At 42.4% G+C, this 11,082-nt stretch overlaps 1 long non-coding RNA gene across 1 annotated transcript; it reads left to right on the top strand.

Moving 5' to 3' along the window:
* The first annotated feature begins 686 nt into the window (after nucleotides 1-686).
* On the top strand, nucleotides 687-3,437 carry LOC142178542 (uncharacterized). Its single transcript, XR_012706741.1, has 3 exons — nucleotides 687-793; nucleotides 929-1,028; nucleotides 1,387-3,437. It is a non-coding gene; the product is annotated as an uncharacterized LOC142178542 (long non-coding RNA).
* Nucleotides 3,438-11,082: the final 7,645 nt, after the last annotated feature.

Here is an 11,082-nt window from a genome sequence, read left to right as displayed (position 1 = left end):
AATTGATATTTATCTTTTTCATTGATTTTCAATATATATATATATATATATATATATATATGTGTGTGTGGGGGGGGGGGGGGAATTAAGAAAGTGACGTGAAAGCTCTCATAGTCCAGGATTTGTATTTCTCTTTTTTCTCAGATTTTTGGCTATTTTCCTTGATTTTGGGACTTTTTCTCCTCCTTATAGTAATTTTTATTATTCTTCCGTTTCTATATCCCCGCGTTCCTTTCCCTAGTAAACACCATTACTTCAAATGTATTACTTCATCAATTGTAACGTAAATTTTATTTCCTATTTTTATACTCGTGTTCATTCTCAATTAATACTCATTACTTCAATCTAATTTTGTGGGTGAATATATATATAATCCTTGTTTTCTTTGTGTTTTATGGCTGAATTCTTAACGATTTGAATGTCCTTTCTCGGCGAAGCACCGTGTCACGAGTTTAGTCGTGACTATCTACTTAGGACCTAATTACAAAATATTAGATAGTATAAAAGAGTGACACTTTAGCCGCTAAGTTAGATAATTAGTATTTCCAGTCCTAGGAACGGCTAGCTAGTAAATCAAAGACATGTATTCATTAGTACTATTAATGATTATCTTTTGGATTCAGCAATCGACAGCTGTCCTCTCTGCCATTTCCCGATATTTGTAGTCTGTCAATGACAGAGAAGACATTCAATATTGAAATCTAAGTTTATTTCTTATTTATTTTGTTTTCTTTTTATTGCTCTTGGAGCTCTCTTCGATCCAAACTCGTAGCAAACGCTACACACCGATGATGTAAATTCTCTCTCTTTTTTGACACTTCAACCATATTAAGCATTATATGATACATTAATGTTCTAAATGTTCAATCTATTCTTTTTTAGCTTAGAACTTTACTATTTTTTAGCTTCAAATTATTTTCTTTTGCAGACGTTGCCATCTCTTATTAATAAAACTAAGGAGGGAGGCCTTGTACAGTTGAGACCTATGTTTTGTTTTTTGGAATGCCCGTGAATCAGTATATCGTCAGGTATTCATAATCAAATTTAAGAATTTTTTGAGAATCTTCTTGTGATTCTTCTTATTTTCTTGAATTTTGCAGTTTTTTATACTAATATCTTTTTTCATTATTGTAATTTATCTCTATTCTTAAAATCCCTCGTGAGTTATATATATATATATATATATATATATATATATATATATATATATATATATATATATATATATATATATATATATATTGTAATTTATTGTAATTTATCTCTATTCTTAAAATCCCTCGTGAGTTTTATATATATATATATATATATATATATATATATATATATATATATATATAACTTTGCCTTGATAGCTTCAATTTTTTTTTTTTTTTTTTTTTGCAGATGTTGCCATCTCTGATTAATAAAGCTAACTAGCTAAGGAGGGAGGCCTTGTACAATTGAGACCTATGTTTTTTTTTGGAATGCCCATGAATCAGTATATCGTCAGATATTCATAATCAAATTTAAGAATTTTTTGACTGTTCTAATTTTCTTGAATTTTGCAGCATTTTTTATACTAATATCTTTTTTCATTATTGTAATTTATCTCTATTCTTAAAATCCCTCGTCATGTATTCTTAGCCTATGTTTTATTCTTCTATATATATATAACTTTACTATTATTTAGCTTCAAATTATTTTATTTTGTAGATGTTGCCATCTCTGATTAATAAAGCTAAGGAGGGAAGCCTTGTACAATTGAGACCTATATATTTTTTTTTTTTGAGAATGCCCATGAATCAGTACATCGTCAGGTTTTTACAATCAAATTAAGATTTTTTTTGAGACTCTTCCTGAGATTATTCTATTTCTATTTTCTTCTTCTTCTTCTTCTATATTGTGATGACCCAAAAGGTCGTCTTATGTTTTAGAACTCGAATCCACACTCTTAAGCCTTAAAAATCTCATTTTTACCTTCCTTGATTTGCGTACGCAGTCCGGGCAAGTTTTCGAAAAGCTTTTATATTGAAAACTAATAAAAATAAGAATTTTTGCCTTAAAAGTTGATTTTAGTTGACTTCGGTCAACATTTTTGGTAAACGGGCCCGAATTTATGTTTTAACGGTCCCGGTAGGTCCGTATCGAATTATGGGACCTGGGCGTATGCCCGGAATCGAATTCAGAGGTCCCTAGCTCAAGTTATGAATTTTTGATAAAAATTAAAAGTCGGAAAATTAATTGTTTTTAAGAATTGATCGATGTTTGGCATTGTTAGTATCGGGTCCGTATTTTGGTTCCGAAGCCCGGTACAGTTTTATTATGATATTTAAGACTTGTCTGTGAAATTTGGTGAGAAAGAGAGTTGATTTGACGTAATTCGGATGTCTAGTTGAGAGGATATGGATTTTAAAGTGTTCTGGAGAATTTCATTTGATTTGGTGCTAAATTCGTAGTTCTAGGTGTTATTTTGGTGATTTGATCGCGCGAGCAAGTTCGTATGATATTTTTAGACTGGTGTGCATGTTTGGTTTGGAGCCCCGAGGGCTCGGGTGAGTCTCGGATAGGCCACGGGATGTTTTGGACTTGGGAAAAATCTGGTTTTCTTTAGATTCTGGTGTCTGGCATATCCTTCTTCGCATTCGCGAAGGTCCTCTCGCGAACGCGAAGAGTAAACTGGTGAGGCTGAGACTTCTTCTTCGCGAACGCGACCTGACCATTGCGAAGGCGAAGCACTTGGGGACCTGGGGGAGGGTTGGTCATGTTCTTCTACGCGAACGCATCCACTGGGTCGCGAACTCGAAGCCTAGGGGAAGTTGCCTTACGCGAAGAGAGTAAAAGTACGAAGGGTGAGGCCGTGCGGTCTTATTTGTTATTTGGTGAGGTTGAAAGTAAAAGTACGAAGGATGATGCCATGCAGTTTTCCTTGCTGTCTTAATTGCTCAATTCGTTTAAGGATTTTCGGTTTAATTATGTCTTTTCATTATTCTCAATCCTTATGTTGTATTTCCCCCACTGTATGTTCCCCTCCCATTATTTCTGCGTTATTTCTTATTTACTGTTGTTGCCACTAGCATGATTATACTGTTCAGGTTATATGTGGGTGTCTTGTCCTAGCCTCGTCACTACTTCGCCGAGGTTAGGCTCGATACTTACCAGTACATGGGGTCGGTTGTACTGATGCTGCACTCTGCACTTTCTGTGCAGATTTTGATACCGTCTCTGGTTGATCGAGATTTGCTACTGGTCCGCTGTCCTGAGACTCAAGGTAGATCTGTCGGCGTTCACAAACCTTGAAGTCCCCGTCTATCCTTTATGTCTTACTGTTTTCTTTCATTCAAACAGTTGTATTTCTTTCATCCCATTACTTGTTGTAAATTCTAGAATGCTCGTGAATTGCGACTCCAGATCCGGATGGTAGTAGTTAATACAGATTTATGATATTCCGCACTTGTTATATTTCGTTGTAGTTAATTAATGTTAATTACTGAATGGAAATAAGAAATTGGTAAATGATTCTCTAACGTTGGCTTGCCTAGCAAGTGAAATGTTAGGTGCCATCACGGTCCCGTCGGTGGAAAATTTTGGGTCATGACAACTGGTATCAGAGCACTAGGTTGCTTAGGTCTCACGATTCACGAGCAAGCTTAGTAGAGTCTGGAGGATCGGTACGGAGGCGTCTGTGCTTATCTTCCAGAGGCTATGAAGTTTAGGAACAAGTTTCACTTATTTTCTTCTCTGTCGTGCGATTTTGCTTTCTCAATACTAATTGAACTCTTCTACTTTTATTCTCTCGCAGATGGCGAGAACACGTACCGCTTCCTCAGTTGAGCAGCAGCCAGAGCCTCCAGTGACAGCTCCTACGTGGGGCAGAGTCGAGGTCGAGGCCGTGCCAGAGGCAGGGGCAGGTCTCAGCCTAGGGCCCGAGCAGCAGCCCCAACAGGGGAGCCTCAGATAGAGCTTGACGAGGAGGTTCCAGCCTAGACTGTTCCTGTCGGACCAGCTCAGGTTCCGGAGGGGTTCATTGCTACCCCAGTACTTCAGGACGCTTTGATCCGTTTGGTGGGCCGTATGGAGAGTGTGGCCTAGACTGGCGTATTTCCCATGGCACCAGCAGTATCTCAGGCTGGAGGAGCCCAGACTCCCACCACTCCCGCTCCAGAGCAGATAGCTCCCCAGTATCAGGCTCCAGCAGCTCAGCCAATCGAATTAGTTTAGCCGGTTATTGCGGCACAGGTCGGAGATGGGCCAGCTATGTCTTCTGAGGCCTTATGGATATTAGACAGGTTTATCAAGCTCTTTACTGTTCACTTCAGCGGTGCACCTTCAGAGGATCCCCAGGAGTATCTTGACAGCTGTCACAAGGTTTTACGAAATATGGGTATAGTGGAGACCAATGGGGTCAATTTTGCTGCATTTCAGATGACGGGTTCTGCCAAGAAATGGTGGAGAGATTACTTGTTGACCAGACCAGCTGGGTCGCCTGCTCTTACTTGGGACCAGTTCTCTCACAGAGAAGAACCATTCACAGAGAAGTTTCTGCCTATCACATTGAGAGAGGAGCATCGCCGTCAGTTTGAACGTCTCCAGCAGGGCAATATGACTGTTACTCAGTATGAGACCCGTTTTGTGGATTTGGCCCGTCATGCTATTCTTCTGCTTCCTACCGAGAGAGAGAGAGAGAGAGGGTGAGGAGGTTTATTGATGGACTTGCTCAGCCTATCAGATTGCAGATGGCTAAGGAGACTGGGAGTGAGATTTCTTTTCAGGCGGCTGCTAATGTCGCCAGACGAGTCGAAATGGTTCTTACTCAGGGAGGTCAGGGGTCTGACAAGAGACCTCGTCATTCCGGTGAGTTCAGCGGTGCCTCACCTAGAGGCATGAGTACTTTTGGTAGAGGCCATCCTCCCAGGCCGTTTCATTCAGCGTTTCAGGCATCTCACGGTGCCTCAGGTGGTCGTGCCCTCAAATGTATTATTCAAACTAGCTAGCCTACAGTGCATCACCAGCTCCTATTAGTGCACCTCCACTCCAGAGTCATCAGGGTGGTTATTCAGGTCGACATGGTTAGTTTCAGGGTCAGTAGTCACCGCAACCGAGGTTATTTTATACTTATGGTGATCCGAGACATATTACTAGATTTTGCCCTCGAGCAACGGGCAACTCACAGCATCAGAGTTCTCGTGCCATGGTTCCGGCACTAGTTGCTGCACCACCTGCTCAGCCAGCCAGAGGCATGGGTCAGACAGCTAGAGGTAGAGGCCAAACTGTTAGAGGTGGAGGTCAGGCCGTTAGAGGTGGAGACCATCCAACTAGAGGTCGTCCTAGGGACGTAGTTCAGGGTGGTGGGGCCCAGCCCCGGTGTTATGCTTTCCCAGCCAGGCCTGAGGTTGAGTCATCTGACGCTATTATCACATGTACCGTTTCAGTTTGCAGTAGAGATGCTTCAGTTCTATTTGATCCGGGATCTACTTACTCCTATGTGTCATCCTATTTTACTTCCTATTTGGCTGTGCCCCGTGATTCTTTGAGTGCTCCTATATATGTGTCCACACCAGTGGGAGATTCTATTGTTGTAGATCGTGTTTATCGTTCGTGTGTGGTCACCATTGGGAGTCTTGAGACTCGTGTAGATCTCCTACTTCTCGACATGGTTGATTTTGATGTCATACTGGGTATGGATTGGTTGTCACCTTATCATGCTATATTAGATTGTCATGCCAAGACAGTGACCTTAGCCTTGCAGGGGTTACCTCGATTAGAGTGGAAAGGAAATCTTGGCCATTCTACCAGCAGGGTTATCTCTTATGTGAAGGCTCGGCATATGGTCGAGAAGGGGTGTCTTGCTTATTTGGCTTATGTCCACGATTCTAGTGCGGAGGTTCCTCCCATAGATTCGGTGCCGGTTGTTCGTGAGTTTCCAGAGATGTTTCCTACAGACCTGCCGGGGATGCCACCCGATAGGGATATTGATTTCTGCATTGATTTGACTCCGGGCACTCAGCTTATTTCCATTCCGCCATATCGCATGGCCCCGCCAGAGTTGAAAGAATTAAAAGAGCAGTTGCAAGGTTTGCTTGATAAGGGCTTCATTAGACCTATTGTCTCGCCCTGGGGTGCACTTGTGTTGTTTGTGAAGAAGAAAGATGGATCGATGAGGATGTGTATAGATTATCGGCAGTTAAACAGAGTCACCATCAAAAACAAATATCCATTACCGAGGATTGATGATTTATTTGATCAGCTTCAGGGTGCCAAGCTGTTTTCAAAGATTGATTTGAGATCTGGATACCATCAGTTGAGGATTAGGGCATCCGATGTTCCTAAGACAACTTTTCGGACTCGGTATGAACATTATGAGTTTCTAGTGATGTCGTTTGGGCTGACAAATGCCCCAGCAGCATTCATGGATTTGATGAACCGGGTGTTCAAACCCTACTTGGATTCCTTTGTGATTGTGTTTATTGATGATATCTTGATCTACTCCCACAGTCGAGAGGAGCATGAGCAGCACCTTCGGATCGTTCTTCAGACTCTGAAAGACAGCCAGTTATATGCTAAGTTCTCAAAATGCGAGTTTTGGTTGAGTTCAGTTGCTTTCTTGGGTCACGTTGTATCAACAGAGGGTATTCAGGTGGATCCTAAGAAGATTGAGGCAGTCCAGAATTGGCCTAGACCCACATTAGCTACAGAGATCTGTAGTTTCCTGGGTGTGGGCGGGATATTACCGTCGATTTGTGGAGTGATTTTCATCCATAGCAGCCCAGTTGACCAGATTGACCCGGAAGGGTGCCCCGTTCAGGTGGTCAGATGAGTGTGAAACGAGCTTTCAGAAGCTCAAAACTGCTTTGACTACGACACCGGTATTGGTGTTACCCACATGTTCAGGATCTTATACAGTATATTGTGACGCATCTCGTATTAGTCTGGGTGCGGTATTGATGCAGGGTGGCAAGGTTATTGCATAAGCTTCACGGTAGCTGATGGTTCACGAAAAGAATTACCATGTTCATGATCTAGAGCTGACAGCCAATGTTCACGCACTGAAGATTTGGAGGCACTATCTTTACGGCGTGCCATGTGAGGTATTCACTGATCATCGGAGCTTGCAGTATTTGTTCAAGCAGAAGAAACTCAATTTAAGGCAGAGGAGGTGGCTGGAGCTATTGAAAGACTATGATATCACTATATTGTATCATCCCGGGAAGGCCAATGTGGTGGCCGATGCTTTGAGTAGAAAGTCAGTCAGTATGGGTAGCCTTGCATATATTCCAGTTAGTGAGAGATCGCTTGCATTGGATGTTCAGGCCTTGGCCAACCAGTTCGTGAGGTTAGATGTTTCTGAGCCCAGCCGTGTTCTAGCTTGTACAGTTGCTCGGTCTTCTTTGTTTGAGCGCATCAGAGATCGGCAGGATGACAATCCTCATTTACTTGTACTTAGAGACATAGTGCGACACGGGGGGTGCCAAGCAGGTAACTGTTGGAGATGACGGAGTTTTGAGGATGCAGGGTTTTATTTGTGTGCCTAAAGTGGATAGACTTCGTGAGTTGATCCTTGAGGAGTCCCACAGTTCCCGGTATTCTATTCATCCGGGCGCCGCCAAGATGTATCAGGACTTGAGGCAGCATTATTGGTGGAGGCGAATGAAGAAGGACATAGTTGCCTATGTAGCTCGGTGCCTAAATTTCCAGCAGGTAAAGTGTGAGCATCAGAGACCTGGTGGGTTACTTCAGAGGTTAGATATTCCTGAGTGGAAGTGGGAGCGTATCACTATGAATTTTGTTGTTGGACTCCCACGGACTCAGAGGAAGTTCGATGCAGTTTGGGTTATTGTGGACAGGCTGACTAAGTCAGCGCATTTCATTCCTGTGGCAGTTACCTATTCCTCGGAGCGGTTGGCAGAGATTTATATTCGGGAGATCGTCCGTCTTCACGGTGTGCCCGTGTCTATCATTTCTGATCAAGGTACGCAGTTTACCTCGCAGTTTTGGAGGGCAGTTCAGCGTGAGTTGGGTACGCGGGTTGAGTTGAGCACAACATTTCATCCTCAGACGGACGGGCAGTCCGAGCGTACTATTCAGATCTTGGAGGATATGCTCCGCGCTTGTGTTATAGACTTCGGAGGATCATGGGATCAGTTCTTGCCCCTTGCAGAGTTTGCCTACAACAACAGCTACCAGTCGAGCATTCAGATGGCTCCCTATGGGGCATTATAGGGTAGGCGGTGTCGGTCGCCAGTTGGGTGGTTTGAGCCGGGAGAGGCTCGGTTATTGGGTACAGATTTAGTTCAGGAGGCCTTGAATAAGGTCAAGATTATTCAGGATTGACTTCGCACAGCTCAGTCCAGGTAGAAGAGTTATGCCGACCGTAGAGTTCGTGATGTTGCATTCATGGTCGGAGAGAGAGTGTTACTTCGGGTATCACCCATGAAGGGTGTAATGAGGTTCGGGAAGAAGGGCAAGTTGAGCCCTAGGTATATCGAGCCATTTGAGATCCTCGAGAGAGTGGGGGAGGTAGCTTATAGACCTGCGCTGGCTCCAGGGTTATCCTCAGTTCATCCGATATTCCATCTGTCTATGCTCCGGAAATATCATGGTGACCCGTCCCACATGTTAGATTTCAGCTCTGTCCAGTTGGACAAGGATTTGACTTATGAGGAGGAGTCGGTGGCCATTCTAGACCGGCAGGTTCGTCCGTTGAGGTCAAAGAGTTACCCTTCAGTTCGAGTGCAGTGGAGAGGTCAGCCTATTGAAGCAGCTACTTGGGAGTTCGAGTCCGATATGCGGAGTAGATACCCCCACCTTTTCACCATCCCATGTACTTTTCTATGTCCGTTCGAGGACGAATGGCTGTTTTAGAGGTGGAGATTGTGATGACCCAAAAGGTCATATTATATTTTAGAACTCGAATCTACGCTCTTAAGCCTTAAAAATCTCATTTTTACCCTCCTCAATTTGCGTGCGCAGTCCAGGCAGGTTTCCGGAAAGCTTTTATGTTGAAAACTAATGAAAATAAGAATTTTTGCCTTCAAAGTTGATTTTAGTTGAGTTCGGTCAATATTTTTGGTAAACGGGCCCAGATCTGTATTTTGACAGTCCCGGTAGGTCCGTATCAAATTATGGGACCTGGGCGTATGCCCGGAATCGAATTCAGAGGTCCCTAGCTCAAGTTATGAATTTTTGATGAAAATTAAAAGTCGAAAAATTAATTATTTTTAAGAATTGATCGATGTTTGGCATTGTTAGTATAGGATTTGTATTTTAGTTCCGGATCCCGGTACAGTTTCATTATGATATTTAAGACTTGTCTGTGAAATTTGGTGAGAAATGGAGTTGATTTGACGTAATTCGGATGTCCAATTGAGAGGATATGGATTTTAAAGTGTTCTTGAGAATTTCATTTGATTTGGTGCTAAATTCGTACTTCTAGGTGTTATTTTGGCGATTTGATCGCGCGAGCAAGTTCGTATGATATTTTTAGATTGGTGTGCATGTTTGGTTTGGATCCCCGAGGGCTCGGGTGAGTTTCGGATAGGCCACGGGATATTTTGGACTTGGGAAAAATCTGGTTTTCTGCAGATTCTGGTGTCTGGCATATCCTTCTTCGCGTTCGCGAAGGTCCTCTCGCGAACGCGAAGTGATGGGGGATTTACCCTTCGTGAACGCGACCTGACCATCGCGAACGCGAAGCACTTGGGGACCTGGGGGAGGGTTGGTCATGTTCTTCTACGTGAACGCGTCCACTGGGTCGCGAACGCGAAGGCTAGGGGGAGTTGCCTTACGCGAACGCATAGGAAGACTCGTGAATGCGAAGGCCTTAGGCCGTTGTGCATCGCGATCGCGACAGGCCTCTCGCGAACGCGATGAAGGCATGTCCAATGGCTGAAAACAGACTCCAAACACGGGTTTGAGCCATTGTTTCAACATTTTCAAGAACCAAATGGGTAGAGGCGATTTCCAAGAGTTATTTTCTTCCCCAAAGTGTTGGTAAGTGATTCTAAACCATTTTCTTTCAATTACCCATTACATTTCTTGAATTTTTAACCAAAACTCTAGAGTTTTCATGGTAGAATTAGGGGTTAGGGTAGAAACTAGGGATTTCGGGAATTTGAGAATTTAGATCTCGATTTGAGGTCGGATTCCAAAACTAATTATATATTCGGGCTCGGGGGTGAATGAGTAAAAGAATTTTGGTCCGAACTTCGGGTTTTGACCAAGCGGGCCCGAGGTCGTTTTTCCACTTTTTTGGAGGAAAAATTTAGAAAATTTAATTTATGAAATATAATTGATTCCTTTAGAAATATTTGATATTATTGAATCATTTTTGAATAGATACGAGTGGTTTGGAGGTAAATTCTAAAGGAAAAGCTGTGATTGAGAATTAAGTGACTTTCGGAGCGAGGTAAGTGTTGTATCTACATTGGCTTGAGGGAATAGGTATTGTGTGAGTATTTTCTACGTGTTTTGTTGTTTAATATGGCGTATAGTTGAGGTGACAAGTATCTATACGTTGTGGTCGAGTCATAGTACGCGAGTGAAATTCCATTATTGCAAATTTGTAGTCTTAAATCTTGTAATCCATGCTTATTGTTATTGTTGAAATGTTGGGAAACTTGTATCCGGTTCCACCAAGGTCGATAAAATTGTGAATATTGATTCAAGGTTAAGATGTTAAATCGTGAAAGTAATCATTTATGAAATATTGATTTTCTTGTGAAACTCCTCTCTATCCGTTGTTATTGACTTAATTATATTGTGAGGAAGAGTGTAAAGCACGAAGGGTGATGCCGTGCATAATTTAATTATATTGTGAGGAAGAGTGTAAAGCACGAAGGGTGATGCCGTGCATAATTTAATTATATTGTGAGGAAGAGTGTAAAGCACGAAGGGTGATGCCGTGCATAATTTAATTTATATTGTGAGGAAGAGAGTAAAAGCACGAAGGGTGAGGCCGTGCAGTCTTATTTATTATTTGGTGAGGTTGAGAGTAAAAGTACGAAGGATGATGCCATGCAGTTTTCCTTGCTGTCTTAATTGCTGAATTCGTTTAAGGATTTCCGGTTTAATTGTGTCTTTTCATTATTCTCAATCCTTATGTTG

This window comes from Nicotiana tabacum, chromosome 24 (assembly GCF_000715075.1).
Source record: "Nicotiana tabacum cultivar K326 chromosome 24, ASM71507v2, whole genome shotgun sequence".
Taxonomy (NCBI): Eukaryota; Viridiplantae; Streptophyta; class Magnoliopsida; order Solanales; family Solanaceae; genus Nicotiana; species Nicotiana tabacum.
The sequence above is the reverse complement of the archived record's forward strand: the minus strand, read 5'-3'. Positions and strand labels throughout refer to the sequence as shown.